Source organism: Euleptes europaea, chromosome 5 (genome assembly GCF_029931775.1).
Source record: "Euleptes europaea isolate rEulEur1 chromosome 5, rEulEur1.hap1, whole genome shotgun sequence".
NCBI lineage: Eukaryota > Metazoa > Chordata > Lepidosauria > Squamata > Sphaerodactylidae > Euleptes > Euleptes europaea.
The window spans coordinates 38,769,039-38,782,728 of NC_079316.1; the positions used below are offsets into that span (position 1 = coordinate 38,769,039).

At 41.2% G+C, this 13,690-nt stretch overlaps 1 protein-coding gene across 1 annotated transcript in view; it reads left to right on the forward strand.

Annotated features, from left to right (window-relative positions):
• EPHA4 (EPH receptor A4) overlaps positions 1-13,690 on the forward strand; it is a 172,293-nt gene that overhangs the window by 18,822 nt on the left and 139,781 nt on the right. The gene's annotated exons all lie outside the window — the stretch shown is intronic.

Below are 13,690 nucleotides of genomic sequence, written 5' to 3' on the forward strand. Positions count from 1 at the left end.
AGTAATTAAAATTATCCCATGCTGTGGGATGCCAGCCCCAACAGAAAAAAAAAGCCTTACAGTACTTCTGCAAAGTACACATTGGATGTGTACTTCTATGAAGTTGGTACTTGTGTTTATTTGGTTTTGTTGTTGTTTTGAGAGTTTTCTGAAAAAGATCTCCCTACTTGAAAAACAACTACTTTTTTGAAGTGCCTAGCCTGTCAGTGATTGAAACACCCCCACAGTAAATTAGCATGTCAAAAGAATGGGATCAATATCTTCCCCCCTCTCCACTCCCCACTTCCATCTCTCCAGGGCAAGAGAGGTTGAGTAACAGCAGGAGTAACATTGTTACGAGATGGACCTGGGGATTTGGAAAGTAGGGTTTTGAGTAGCAGGGAACCATGGATGCCCCATGATCAAATCAAGACAACTTCCCAGTTTTTTTCCTCAGAGCAGTTGTTTAAAATTTGATTCAAGAGGAATTTACAGCTTTGGGGAGCGCTGGCAGACCACTCCCCACTTCCATCTCTCCAGGGCAAGAGAGGTTGAGTAACAGCAGGAGTAACATTGTTACGAGATGGACCTGGGGATTTGGAAAGTAGGGTTTTGAGTAGCAGGGAACCATGGATGCCCCATGATCAAATCAAGACAACTTCCCAGTTTTTTTCCTCAGAGCAGTTGTTTAAAATTTGATTCAAGAGGAATTTACAGCTTTGGGGAGCGCTGGCAGACCATGTAATTATTGAGAGGATTAGAAGGTAAGTGTAGGGAGGAATGGGAGATCAATGTGAGGGTATAAGTTAACTTAACTCATCCTTAGATGTTGGAGTACTCAGTTTTGTAATATTTAATCTCAGTATGTTGAAGATTTCTTTGGACTTATCCATTAGGCAATAAAATACAAAACCCCTATGATTGTATAAACAGTTCTGAGACCATGAGCTTGATGAATAATTAACAACAGAGTGTTGTGAACTTTCAGAAGCAGACACATTAATTGAAGAGCACGTTTGGTAATTATTTTCAGTAGCGTGTGATTTGTAACAATGGGATTAAAAAACAAAACACAACTAAGGCCTGTCCACAGCATCAGTATGCCAAGGGATAAATCTTATCCTGTTGTACACATTGTGATGCTGAGAATACGGAAGATTTTTATGCTTTTCATAATCTTCCCAAAGAACTCTGTGTTGCTCAAAAGTCTCGAAGACAAATTTGGTCATTTTGTGCACTGTATGTTCTTCGTTCCTTGGGATTTACATGTCGCAGAGTCATGCCCATGAATGACAGAGAGATCTACCCAGAATTAAGTAGTGTTGACCTTGACTGCTCCTCTGGCCGTAGGCAGTGCACTTAAACTTTCTGCTTTTACATTGCCATCTGTCAAGCGTGGCTGACATCAGTTTCAGAGAAGTGTTTTAAGAATTAAGGAGAGCTTGCAAAGTTTCTTGAGGATGAATAGGGCTATATATTTCCCAGGTGGTGGGGACCTTTTTTCCAACTATGCTGGTTGTTTAATTAGGAAATTATTTCGAATGATGGCTATATCTGAATGCACTTTACCTGTTGGAAATGTTACAACTGGAAATATTTTCTTTGGAAATATATTCCTGGTTGTCTTATTTCTGGCACCCCTGATTCTAAATGCATTTTCTTGGCAGTAAGGCCATGTCTGGCCAGCTGTAATGGATAGGATCGGATATGGGGCTGGATAGAAATATTTAGGCTGTGGGGGGAAAATGTTAGAAACCAGTTTTAAATTGTTAGGCTCCAGCCCTGTGCAAGGATAGAAAAAAATATATGCCAAAATTCTTAAGCATCAACTCATGGACAATCAGGTACTTGGGATTTTTCCCCAGACTTCATGAGATGTGTTATTTCAGCAGCACTTATCCATACAGTATAAATCTTTGATGGCCAACGTTGTCCTTGGGCTGTGCTTTTCCTCCCAGCATTTACTAGGACAGAGATTCCACCTCACACATTAGGCTGTAGACCAACTAGGTGCTTCAACTATTGCTAGTACCCTTCCAGTAGGGTCTGCACATCAAACTGCCCGTGACAAGCAGGAGTGCGTCCCAAAAGAATTCCTGTACCACTGTTTGAGGTTCACTGCTGCAGAAGGTTCCTTCTGCAGTACTCTTAAGGGTGGCCTTTCACTGTGTTTTTGTTCTGGCCACTTTGTGCAGTCCCAAACAGAGTTGTGCTGTTCTCAGTCCATTGGCTTGGAAAGGCGAAACTCTGCTTAGGATGGAATTGAAAAGCATTTAAAAAGGATAATTATGTAAATTTTGAACCTATCAAATAAAGCAGCTATACTCAGGGAGCCAATGTGGTGTAGTGGTTAGGGTGCCAGACGGGGTTTGGGGAGTGTTGAGTTTAAATCCCCACTCATCTGTGAAATTGACGGGATAACCTTGGACCAGCCTGGCTTATCTCACAGGGTTGTTGTAGGCTTGTCAGGTGCCTGCTTATGGTGGGTAAACTTCTGGCAATTGTTCTCAATGCCTACCGCTGCTTCAGGCCCTGGTAGGAGAAACTGGGAAGGGGGGGGGAAGGCCTGGCATGCTGGTGGTGCACTGGCATCCTGGCGCCACTTCCAGTTTAAATCAGAAGTGTCAAGGAATGCTCTAGCATTTTTTGAAGACTCTATGGTAAAACCATAGAGTAAAAACTGGGAAGGTGGAAAAGGCCTGCAACACCAGTGGTGCTCCAACTTGCTGGCACCACTTCCAGTGTTAACCAGAAGTGACAAGGAATGGTCTGGCATTTCTTGAAGACTCGATGGTAAAACCATAGAGAAATACCAGAGTGTTGTGGGCAATCTTCTGATGACACTTCTGGGCACACAGTCAGTGACATGAGTACATCCCTGGTGCCGTCATGATGGTGATAGCTTGCAAGCCCCCCCCCCCCCCCCCGCAGGGTAAGTCTCCCACCAGGATTACTGGGGAACCTGCCAATCCTAGGTTGTTGTGAAGATAAAATGGGCAGAATAAAAATGTCATAACTTGTATAGTTAGCTCATGTTTAGGCCATGGTAACTGTCTGATTTCTTAAGTCTTAATTATTTCCATTTTTAATGGCTTTTTTTTCATTGGAATTTGACTGAAAAGTCCATCTTCATTGTGATTTTGACAGCTGTTGGTAGATTAGTGTGTAAACATGTATATTTATTTTATTGCTTCTGCTTCATTCACAATATTTTAATTGAAAGCTACAAACAGTGAAAGTTAGCCATGCGTAGTCATTACTTCTGTTTGGCTTGAAGTTTGCCCTTCCAAATTCAGACATGGCCTCAATTTGTGACTTCTCTTTTTGAGTTCTGGCTGACCCTATGATGATAGAGAGATCACACCATTAATAAAGCTCAACGCCTTGATGTAGTGGGTTGTTGAGTAATCAGTGTTCTGTTGCCTCTGGGGTGCAAAAGGGAATGTGTCGATGCTTTGAAAGGACAGCTTGAAAAAATGTCCCTTGCTACACCATTGTATTGTAGGGGCCTGACAGAAAATGGCATGCATTCTGCCTTAGCAATTATTAGTTTAACCTTACAAGGATTGCCATCAATTCCAATGCTCACATAGTCTCTGTCGGATGGCAGATATACTACTGCGGTCTTTGGGATAAGACAAAGAGGTGGGGAAAACGACTCTTAAGATTAGAAGGTAGGATTTCAGGGTTTATAGCAAAAACAGAATCTGTGAAAGCCTGCCCAAATGGAAGAAAAAGTGAATTTATCAGCAGAGACTATCATATGCTCAAAAATCTCCCCTTACATTTTTCCATAACATTCTTGATGCCTGTACACCGGGGAGGATGTCAGCTGTATATTTTTAATCAATTTTATACCTGGCAGGTAGAAATTACTGAATGATAAATGACTCTCGCAAAGGAAATACTTTGAAAATTAAGTTTTAGGGCTTAAATTCAATGTACCAAAAAAAAAAAAAAACCTCCTTCTTTTCCATTTCCTCTCTGGAAATAGCCAGAAATTTGAGAAAGGTTTGTTTTCTTCTTTACCAGACTGCACCCGCTCACTTCTCTTGCCAGTCTAGCTCATGGCACTTGTGTTATTGTTTTATAGGGGCTCTGCTGGCTAACCCTAAAACTGATGTTGACCATATTTTTGTCTCATGAGTATTTCAATACAGTTGCTTCCTCTAGATCTTCCTGTAGTGCTTCCTCTATTTTATGCCAATGTGTCTCGTGCTGAAGAGTACCTGTTAATTTGTAAGCTGTCAGAAGGTTTGTTGTGTAAAAGAGAGGATGTACTCCACCCTCCCTGTCTGTGCTGCCTCTACTTTTCTGGCTTCTTACATCCTCGCCAAGGTTATTCAATTATTATAGATTTACATCATATATACCCAACTTTTTCTTACCAATGGGAAGCCAATGCAGCTTACAACGTCCCCCCCCATCTCCATTTTAGCCTCACAACAGCCCTGTGAGGCAGGTAAGGTTGTGAGAAAGTGACTAACCCAGCAAGATTCTACAGCAAAGTGGGGATCTAAACATGGATCCCAACTTCATCCTGAAGCTGGTGAGCCATTTTAAGACTCTCAGCTTTATTTTCAGCTTAATTATGCCTTTCACAAAAGAGACGACTTTAGTATCCATTGCAAATAGCAAATGGGAGAGGGGTGGATGTTGTGAGCGTAACTTACAAACATAGAGCTGGGAGAGACTTCAAGGGTAGTCTAGTTCAGCCCCCTGCACAATGCAGGAAATTCACAACTACTCCCTCCTCACTCCCCTAGTGACCCCTGCTCTATGCCCAGAGAAAGACAAAAAACCTCCAGGATCCCTGGCCAATCTGGCCTGGAGGACAATTCCTTCCTGACCTCAAGCTGGCAATTGGCATTTGGCATTAACCTGGGCATGTAAAAAAGGGCCACGAGAACTGAGCTCATCCCTTTTTGCCCACAGAATCAGCATTGCTGTCAGATGGCCATCTATTCTCTGCTTTAAAATCTCCAAAGAAGGAGAGTCTACCACCTCTCGAGGAAGCCTGTTCCACTGAGGAACCGCTCTGTCAGGAAGTTCTGGGTCAGGATGTTCTGGTTATCTTATTCTTGCCACTGCAACTCCCATCATCCTGACTCTGGTGTCCAGTTTTGAAAGCTTTATTTTCTGATAAGTTATGCCTGCCTGAGGTAACTCCCAATGATCGCCTGAAATTTGTGGCTATTTTGAGGTTCCTAGCTTTATTTCCTGATGAGTTATGGCTGCCATGGACAGACAAACAGACAAATCCTTTTATTATTTATTTGTTTGTTTATCAAGTTTCTACCCCATCCTACCCAGCCAAAGCCAGTCTCATGTGGAAGAACAATTCAGATGAGCAGCTAACTGAGTGGCTATTTGCAGACTGTGGTAATTCTACATCAACTAGAGTTTCCAAATTGATCTTGAGCGGAGACCAAAGCCAGATCAAGATAAGGGGCCATCTTTCAGGATAGGCTGAGTTGGAAGAAAGCCTTTTTTGCCACTGTATTAACTTCCTTCTCCAGTAATAACTTTGGATCCAGTATAACCCCAAGGTTACTATTGGAAACCAGTTATCCTCAGTGCGGGACCTATCCAGTGGAGTTCCACAGGGCGCAGTGCTATCCCCCATGCTTTTCATTCTGACCTCATGTAGGAAGATCACATTTTTGTAAACATGCTCCCTTCTGTAAACATGCTCCATGCAAATACAAAACTGCTGCATCGAAGAGTAGGATTTCTTCTTGACTGTGGGGAGTCAAGAGGCCTTACTTTTCCACATATCCACAGGCAGTTGAGTTTGCAGTAATGGCAGAATTAACATATGGCTGGATGCTGAAAGAAACTACAAGTTAAAGCCATCCCTTGATAATTCTGCCCTTTGGACAGAATGGATCTACTCATACGCATTCTCCTAACATGGACAGTTTTGCTACTATTTCCAAAGATGTTAAGAGAATCCTGCAACTTTTGCATGATCGTTTTTCCTACCTTGGGTAAAGTATGTGTGTCCTGGTCTTTTGACTAGTTCAGAATGTTCTTCGCTAAAAGGCCAACCTGTGTTCAGGAAGAAATCTGAACAGATGTCAAATTATTCACCAGAATAAGATATAAATGAACATGTGCTGTTAGAGCACTTGAAAACAGCAGTTGGATCTGTTCATGTTAATCCAGCTTTAGTCAGTCACTGACCCAGAATTTCGTCATTCAGTTTCTCATGCCTATTCATGCTTTTCCTTATATGTTTATTATACTTATTTTGCTATTCTCTCTCCTCCTTTAAATCCTCCAAATCAGTTCCTTCTGCATCATCTTGCTTAACTGACCTAGATTATAAGATACGTGTCTGAGCTGATGTGGGTCAGATAGTAACAGAAGGGGATTAGCATTAAAACTTACCTGTGGTTGCTATTGCGAATGGCTTCTGTATGGCAGAAGCTTACATAGGCTCATGAAGCTGCCTTATACTAAGGCAGACCGCTGTTCTAACAAGATTAGTCTATTCTGACTGGAAATGAATCTTCAGGATCTCAAGAAGAAGTCTTTCACATCACCAAGTACCAGACTTTTTAACTGGAGATGTCTGGAATTGAACCTGCAACCTTCTGAATGTAAGGCAGACGCTGTAGTACTGAACCACAGCTCTTTCCTTGTGAAAGTTGTAACATTTGAAAACCCCATTTCATCTGGTTTGACCTATAGTACCATGGCTTGATCTCATGGAGACTTGGGTATGGTCCGTGCATGGTTGTCACTTGATAACTGCAATATTAAGAAATGACGATCTGTCTTCATTCATATGACTTGGCCTTGGATCTGAAGTGAGGTAGCAGGGCCCAACTGAATAGTTTAAGGTTGATAGGAAGAGAGAGCGCCTTCTCAGTTGTTAATCTAACATTGTGGAAGCCTCACACCTTAGTCAGCACCAGCTCTTCCATCATAATTTAAAAAATGTTTAGAAAAAACTTTTGAAATTATCCAATCATTTATGCACTGCCTTTAGACCTCTTGTATCTTCTATATTACCTGTTGGATTTAGATAGCTGTTGTTTCGATTATTTTTGTTTTATACTTATATGATGGTTTGTTGAGTTTTAGGCATTATATTCTTTCATTGGGTGGTATTTGTATGTTCTTTTGTAAGCCTGGGATATTCTTGGAATGGAATAGTAGGCTATAATAGTAGAATAAAATAAATATGTGTACGAATCATAGATATAATATCACAGAAATAATGTTCATGTCCCCTTCTGTCATTCCAACATAATGCTTTTCAAAGCTGTTTATTGACACATTCATCTGCCACCAATGATCAAGTGTAGGGAAGTTAACCATACAGTCCTCTGCAGAGTTACTCCAGTCTAAGCCCATTGGCTTGAGTAGGCTTAAGACTGGAATAAATTTTCACATGATTGCACTGTCAGTGTTGTAAATGCATGTGTGAACTACCCCTAGGTCAAACCATCAACAACGGGAATTAAAAATAGTACGGTTTGTATTGGTCTCCATGTGAAGGTATGTAAAATGGCCTCTACTTGGCAGCCCTGCTATTTCCTGTGACACAGAACTTTCAAACTTTTGTCCTGATTGTGGGCAAAGGGAAGTGAGTGGATCCTGGGAAACCATTATCATTCTGTTAAAATGTAGGTTACATTGAAAACACTTTTCATTTGTACCCAGTTTCCTTTAATTAACTGGATTCCATGCTATCAATATACTTGGATTGCAATTAAAGTCATGAACCAATAGCTATATCTCAGGAAATAAGGAATGTATAGATTTTCTCTCTAACATGAACTGGTAGGTGGCTGTGAAATATTAAAACTGTTTACAAGTTTAGAGCCATTCACAGAGCAGGCATCATTTTCTGAATTATTGTATCATTACCTGAGCAGTGGAAATCAGCACCTTGCTGTGATATATGGGGAGTTTTTATACCTTTGAAATGGAGACTGGGTTAAAAAAAATACACTGTATATAGCCTATACTTTCTCTTTGGTGGTTTCTTTTCATGGCAGAAATATCAACCACGAAGTGCATTCAATAATGAATAAATAATTACTGTGCCAAGTCATGCCATCCAAGGTTAAGCTACTGCACTGGAGCCAATTAATTATTTGAACATAGATTAACAAACTTGGTGTGCTGTTGCCATCTACTATAAAAACCACTTGCTAAATGCTATGGTTGGGGTTTTTTTGTCACTAATTAAAATGTTTACCACAATTTAGTTTCAAGGTAATTTTGTTGCTCCTGTAGTCGTACTTTTCCTACCAAATGTCAATGAAACTAGTTTATATAATGATACAAACTCAGTTACTGAGCTTTGTGTCAAATTATTTTAAAAATTACGCTTCTAGACCTTCACCTGTCTCACCATGATCTCTCCTCACCCCTGTCTCGTAAGCTGCCTCGTAAGCCGTTTTGAAAACAGAAAAGCTGCACGTCAGCCTCCCCTCCCCTTATAAGAAGAGGGAAAGCACATAGAAGAGAGGGGAAATTGCAAATAAACCACCTTGAACAAGTGAAACTTGTTCTTATACTGAAACTTGCCTTATGCTTAATGAGACTACTGGTCTATTTGTCCTTACACTGAGTCGGACTATTAGTCAACCTGTTGTGACTGGCAGCTGCTCTCCAGGGACTCCGCCGTCTTCCCCATCACCTACTACTGCCTGATCCTTTTAACTGGATGTGCTGGGGATTGAACCTGGGACCTTCTGCATATGAAGCAGATTCAGTGCCACTGAACCATAGCTTCTCGCTAGCCTTGCAAATAAAAAGTTCAGGTTGCACTTTGCCACCTTCTCTTCTACTTCCCAGGAAGCATATAGAACTATCTCTTTTTGTTCTAGTCATCATTCATAAATCTGAACTCCAATGCACAACCTCTACTGTCCAGCTCCCAGTAGAAAAAAAGGTAAGTTCTCAAAGCTGCAGATTAGATTGTCTGTGACTAGATATATGCATCATTGGCTGTTGTAATCATGATTTTCCTGACTGGAAATTCCAGGAGATGAACAGTTACAATAACATATTATCCAACAATATATGGATCCAAACTGAAGGATACAGACTTAAAGAGTTAGATTCAAAGGAAGAGTCATGGCACTCGGGCTTCCTTTGGTCACTTGGGGATAATTCCTCCTCACCACAGGTGAGTGGGTAGGCAAATGGCTGATTATACGCCTGTAATAAGTCATTAAGTGAACTTTTCCGTATTTATGCTATGAAAGGCATTAATGGCTTTGGAAGCTGATATCTGTGTGTTCTCTAGCTAGTCTCATTTCTGCCGGTTGGATCCCAAAAGACTGAGCAGGATTAAATATTATTGTAATTGGGTTGAATTCCAGCAGAGGTGAGATAGAAACTCAGAGGTTTACAGAAGGAGAAACCCCTTTTGCATGTACAAAATAACAACTGCAGTGCAGAGTTCCTGTGGTGAAGGGAGGCTGAAGGTCTTTTCAAATAGCAGGAATTGTCAAAGCAAAGGTGTTTTCACCAAGAATAGCAATGTTGTAATCTTACCATGTGATCACAAACTCCTTCAAGTCTTCGATTAAAAATGTTTCTAGCTTTTATTATTACAGAGAAGATACTGGGGTGGTCCTTTTTATGTGGCTTTAGGAGGGGGGGAAGAAGAGAAATGGATTTGGTGACTTTCACTTATTCTGGAGCAAGCAATGAGAGTCCTTACATTTGTTATAAATCCAGTGGTCACAGGTAGTTCCCAGATGAGCAAGGAGCTTGTTCCCCCATTGATTTCAGTGGGTGGACAGCTCACATAGTAATTTTGTAGTCACCCAGACAATGCAGATCTACAAGTGTGGAAACCACTTAATAACAATTTGAAAGTTTATCATGTGGCTGTTGCAACCCATAGAGGGCCTAGTAGTGTTGGCTTCTATATGTCTGACATTCTGTGGGTTACTCATTTATATGGACTCACTTCCCACAAGGTAGGCTGCTGCACAGTCGGCGGTTGTTTGTTTTTAGCCTTAATACTAAAGGATAATAACATGTTCCTGTCCTCCATCTGACTTGGCTATTGTGTTGCATGTGCTATTTTCTTCTCCTTCTCAGGAAAGAGAGTACACAGAGCCACTAAACTGATCCAGTATGTGGGATGCAGACCTCAGACACTTCAGCTGAGGTTGCTGCATACCTGCTCAGGTATTGGAGGGGTTGGCTCTTTAAAGGAGCTAGTTATTGTGTGCCAATTGACAAGAAGAAGGAGGCAGCCCATAACTTGTGGACTGATTGAGAGGAAGCAGGAGGTTCCTATATTGACTCTCACTCAGAAGAGAGACTGATGATGAAGAGGAGGACACAGTGGGGACTGAAGAAATGGAGAAATAGATTGTAAGGGACCAACTAGCCAGTTCTTCTGGCTGGGGTCTTAAGATAGCTGAGGGCCTCTTTTCATCTTCTAAGATGTTTTGTAAATGACTGTATTGTTTCTGTTCCCGTTAAAAGAACTGAGCAGCTAACATATTTACCTGTCTTTGGACTGGGTAGAAAAGTGAAGGATGGACTCTTTTATCTGTAAAATGCCCCTCTCTCCACAGGAGCTTATGCATCTGTATGGTCCCTACTTGGCAACCAGAGTGTAATGCTGTGGAAACTGTAGCCAAAAAACAAAAGCCATGTAATACCTTTTATTAAGAGCAACCAAAACAATACAAAACAGTGGGCAAGCTTTAAGCTCCATCAGGCTAGATGATGAAAGAGGGAAGGGGAAGATATCTCAGGCCACAAGCTGAAGCCCTTGTCTTGTATGCAGATTTAAAATGGTGCTGGTAGCGGTGTGTACCCTTGTTCCTCTGGGTAGAAAAAGTCAAAAATGGAAGCATCCCATTGGTAACATAAGAACCGGCAGCTGATCAAATGTCTCTCTCGCACCAGATAGGACACTTAGGTCTCTTAAAAGTCTGGAAGTTATGTTAGTAAGTAATCACAATCAGGCAGGTGTATTTACCACTTGGCTGCTTGCCCCTACATTTTTATATATAAGAAGGGATTAAGCAAATTCTTTGAGGATAAGTCAATCAACACCTGCTAGTCCTGATAGCTAAGCAGAACCTCCAGTTTAGAGGTAGATAGGACAAACAGCAAGGGGGGGAGGCTATTGCCTTCATCCTCTGCTTCATTTAGCTAACTGCAGTTGGGAACAGGATGCTGGGCTCTGTGGTCCTTTGATCCAACCCCACCTGACTCTTCTTATGTTCAAGGGCAATTACTACTAACTCCAGGCAAGCGAGTGAGCATGAAATTACATGGCTGAGATAATCTAATCTTACGTTGCCTGTATGTGCTTTCTTGATTTATTTCTGCTTCTGTGGTGCTTTTGCAAAGAAGGGGAGTTTGCTTGTTCTGTTTACAAATGTGCAGGCTGTAAGTGGATATTTTTATATACATAAAGGTAAATTCAGTTACTCCACATATGTGTGTAGGCAAATCTTTTGGACAAAAAGCTAGGAATATAGCAAGACTTGCTTTAGCAAAGTCATACATAATCTTTGACTATTTTGTGGGGTCACCTGTGTTATTTGTTATTTGTTATTACTTGCTTTAGCAAAGTCATACATAATCTTTGACTATTTTGTGGGGTCACCTGTGTTATTTGTAACGGAAACATGGTGGCATTTTGCAAGAGTTCTTCAGAAGAGAACAAGTGCCCTATGCCCGATGCATGCACACAAAGTTCACACCCATGTATTGAAGAAAATATTTAGTATTGGGGATTTCTGCATGGCTCCGTCCATCAAAATGAAAACAGTTGCTTGCAATAGTGGGCTGCTTATGTTAAGCAGAGCTTCGATCAGATGAATTGACTACAGACAAAGGACTGCACAGAATGTGCCAAAATACGTTCTGATAAATCTGCAGCAAACCGATTGATTTTTACTTGCTTCAAATGTTAATGCACGTTTTCTGTAGGAAGCTGGCATTTGTCACCGGCTTGTTACAGTACTAGAGATGGTCATAAATTTAAACACTGTAATTGAAGCTGAATCCACTCTGGGTTTATTTACCAGATCAAAGCACAAGTCCAGCATACAACACTCCCTCCCTTTGCCAGCATAAACTCCTGAGTTTAGCGAAGTGCCAAGGAAATATTAACCATTTGAGTTATGAGAGTGCTATCCAGTCAGCCTCTTATGTGTAATAGAAGCTGAAAAGTTTCCTTCAGTTGGGGTAAATCCTGCTAATGATATTATTATTAGGGGTGTTAATGTTCTTATACGTTATAGAGAATTTGCTGGGGTTTATGATGGGGAATCTGGAATGCAATAATATATTGCTCTGGCATTTTACAGAAAAATGATACACTGAGGAATTACTGACATCTTTGTTACTGTATTCTTGGGTTCATTGTTATAGTTTTTATATCCCAAAAAGTATTGTATCACAATTAGCATCAGTTATGGTGCATAATGTCTTCTCCCAGCGTGAGAGCCAGCGTGGTGTAGTGATTAAGAGCAGTGGACTCTAATCTGTAGAACTGGGTTTGATTCCCCACTCTTCCACATGAGCAGTGGACACTCTGGTGAACCGGGTTGGTTTCCCCACTCCTACACATGAAGCCAGGTGGGTGACCTTGGGCTAGTCACAGCTCTCTTAAAGCTCCCTCAGCCTCACCTACCTCACAGGGTGTCTGTTGTGGGGAGGGGAAGGTGATTGTAAGCCAGTTTGATTCTTCCTTAAGTGGTAGAAAAAGTTGGCATATAAAAACCAACTCTTCTTCCTCCTCCTCCCCCCCCATAGGAAGATGCACATGGAATTATATTTAAAATGAAGTTTTATAGTTTGTTTTCACAATGTAACAGAGATCCTTAATGATCTGTAGTACAAACCTGGAATAAAAAAAGTTTGGCTTAAGCTTCTGAAGTCCCTATATTCCTTGTAGCTTTCTATAGTGGTGTGTTGGACTAGGATCTGGAAGACCCAAGTTTGAATCGCCACTCTGGAAGCTTGCAGGGTGAACATGGGCCAGTAACACACTCTCAGTCTGACCTTCCTCACAGGGTAGCTGTGAGGATACAGTGGAGGAGATGACAATGTTGTAAGCTACTTTGTGTCACCATTGGGGAGAAAACTAAGATATAAATGAGATAAGTAAACTATGATTGCTGGTTAACCTTGGGCCAGTCACTTTCTTTCAGTCTAACCTAACCCAGATTGCTTTTGTGAGGGTAAAAATGGAGGGTGGGAGATTGATGTTTTCTGCCCTGAGTACCTTGGAAGTAGGGCAGAATAAAAATGTACTACCTAAAAATAAGTGGTATGCAGTTGTGCTCCTCACCCCCGATCCAATGATAGATACTGCATGACCAAAAAAAAAAAGACTTCTGTGAACTGATTTCTTACTGGGTGGGGATCTGTGCTCAGTCTTCATACTGGATCTCTGTATCCAGCATTTGCAGCCGCTGCATATTAATTATAATAATGCTGAATGTTTGTATAATTCTTTTAGTGTTTAAAGAGCTTCACATATATTGCTATAGTAATCCTTATAATGGTTTGGTAAGGCAGGCAAGTATTATTCCCATATTGCAGAGGAGAGATATAGACAAAGGGAAAGAACGGTTTGCCTAAGGCCGCCTAATGAGTTTATGGCTGAGATGAGATTTGATCTGGCACCCTCCTGAATCACAGCTCACTACGCTACGCAGGTGTTTAGCTCTCTAGTGGTTGTAGCACCCAGGCTTCAGGA